This window comes from Biomphalaria glabrata, chromosome 1 (genome assembly GCF_947242115.1).
Source record: "Biomphalaria glabrata chromosome 1, xgBioGlab47.1, whole genome shotgun sequence".
NCBI classification, from domain to species: Eukaryota; Metazoa; Mollusca; class Gastropoda; family Planorbidae; genus Biomphalaria; species Biomphalaria glabrata.
Genome location: NC_074711.1, coordinates 9,820,934 through 9,823,889, shown reverse-complemented (window position 1 = coordinate 9,823,889; position 2,956 = coordinate 9,820,934).

Sequence of the window (2,956 nt, the reverse complement as noted above, 5' to 3'; positions counted from 1 at the left end):
ATATAAGACCATTGATAAAAAAAAAAGCAAGGCGTGGTCTTACCCCTACCCTCTCCCCACCTTGGTTCAACCAATCGCAGCGCGCCTTTCAAGCCACGTGCAGCAGGATTTCATCATCAAGTCCGCACGTTGTGGAAAACGTAAACAAACGAAGTGTGTTATTGGTCCACACACGTGTGCAAGCTGTGTAGAGGACATAAAGATAGCGTTAAGTGGGTTGAAATTAACAGGTATCTATGTCTGGATGTGTAAACACCGGAAACCTGGAGTTTGTTAGTAAATAGAATATTAACAAAGATTTAGTCTGGAAGACATACGACTTCATTCAGCATTTGAACGATTCGTTCAAACTAAGAAAATGGGAGAGTGTGTAGATTGAGAAGTGTGTGCTAGAGAGTGACAGACAGACAGACAGACAGAGTGAGGTAGAGTGGACGTCCAGGGCCGGACTGGGTGTCAAAATCGGCCAGGGCATGTCTATACAATCCGGCCCGTACATTGTATGTCATAATGATGGACATATAATACTAGGCCTACCTGTCCTCACAATCATTAGGCTAAGTTTGATAATGTATCGATAACTGTTCACGTGCATACAGTGGATTCTATATCTTTACAAGAAATGTAGGCCTTATGTTAGTTTATAATCGAAAAGTATGTAGGCCCTAAAGGATGAAGCCTACAAGTAGCATTTTATACGGATGTAGACTATTACATTAATTCGAAAAATGTGTTAAGCTTAAATTAGTATTACACTGTCGAGTCTGTAAAAGATGTGTTTTTTAACAAGACGCTCAATGGGTCACTTTTATAGGAGTATACCTGTTCTCCCGCCCCTCTTTTTTACGCGAGGTAGAAATAAAAAAAAAGAGTGATCTTTCTTGGTTACAGCGGTCCGGCCCTGCTATTTTGTGAATATTTGTTCTCCCCCCCCCCCTCTTGTTTTTTCGTGGGGTGACTATCAGCAGAAATAAGAGAATGATCTTTCCTTTACTTCTTGCTCGTCCAAACTGTTGAGCGAAGAAGAGAATTATATATATAGATGTTATAAGAAAATTTTAAACAATTTCCTACTTGTCATAGTGATCATTTCGCCGCCTTTCGGTAATCTTACCGGCCCACCTGGCATTTTCCCAAATGCCCATATAACCATGCCGCCCCTGTGGACGTCTATACCAAGTGTCACACCTACAGCTGCGTATTAGCTTACAACTCTAATGCTCAAATTAAAGAGATATTTGTCATCTTGAGGCGAATGTTTGAGTCTTTCTTGTACACACAGAGCAGCAGCTTCAACTTGTCGGCAGATTCAACGCTTCCAGGATGTACATACTCTGGCAAGACTACCTTACAATCAGTTTGTTCTATTGGAGGCCGATGTAGACATTGTAGAGTTACTACCTATCTTTGTGTGTGTGGCGAGGGGTGCCTTTGATAAGTTCTTAAACTATACAATACAATAAGGCTTATTTCCATTTTTGTGATGGAAAGACGATTACAACAACACTTAGGTGCCGGTCAGAGGGTTTTGAGTTCGAATCCTGATGAGGTAAAGAATTCTTTATGACGCATTCAATTAAACAAATTTTCTCGAATGTTTAAATAAAAATCACACCCATATCCCTACACAAACACATTCTCTCCCTTCCTCTCTTTGTCCATCTGTCTCCCTCTCTCTCTCTCTTTCACTCTCTCTCCCTCTCTCTCTTTCTCTCTTTCTCCCTCCCCTCTCTCTCGCTCTCTCTCTTTCTCTCTCTCTTTCCCTCCCTCTCTATATCCCTCTCTCTCTCTATCTTCCACGCTCTCTTTCCCTCCCTCTCTCTATATCTTTCTTTTTCTCTCTCTCCCTCCCTCTCTATATCCCTCTCTCTCTCCATCTTCCTCTCTCTCTCCCTTCCTCTCTATATCCCTCTCGCTCCATCTTCCTCCCTCTCTCTCCCTCCCTCTCTCTCTTCCACTGGGCAGGCTAAGACCACGATGTCCCTGAAGCACGTTCTATAAGTGTCTCTTCCCGAGCTGAAACAACGGCCCAGATGTTATCTTTCTATTTGAAAGTGGTGCTTTTTTGTGAGCTCCATGTTTTATCTGCTGGCCAAGCAAACTATATTCATTCATCTTTCAACATTTGTCCAGCTATCTTCATGACAACAGTGCCACAATCTGACATGAGACATACCTGGACTGGAAATTCAGGGCACATTTTGAATCCACACTTTGTTTTGTAATAATAAGGTTTCTAGGAAACTTAAGACACGCTCAGACAATATTTTGACATTATGTAAAATGCACTTAAAAGAGATTTCGGACAGGGGCGTAGATAGGAATTTTCCATCGTTTGGTGGCCCGGGGGGCTAGACTTCTTTTGGGGCCCCTGCATTTTGCATAATATTTAATTTTAATGTAAAAAACACTCATTTAGGCCCCCCCCCTTTTCAATTGGGGGCCCGGGGGGGGGGATTTTCAAATTCTCCTTCCTCCTCCCCCCACTGTATCCAGTGCGAGATATACGAGGGAGTAAGCTAAATCTCGTAAGCATAAGGAAAGGTGACATGGTAATACGTTATAACGGTCTAACCTCAATAGTACGTATTTGTACCTTAATTACAAGGACAGGATTTAATCGTCTGTTATAAGTTAAAATACTACAACAGAAAAAAAAATCCAATACATTCAAAGTTTTTTTTTTTTTTACAACTGTTATCGTTTGACCTACTGGCGAGTCCAATTCTGCTGGTAATGACTTATAAAACGCCATAAATAATGCAGCCTAATGCCCTACATTTTCCATGACCTGGTTTGAATAAATGATAGCATTCAAGTCTCAAGCTTTTGCCCTCACTATGTGGGTCGCGCAACATTAAGCACAGTGGCGTAGCTAGGTACCTGTGGAGTCGGGTTCAAGAATATGACGGTGAACACACACCCCTTAAAAAAAAAATAGTTCAGAGTGACAAAA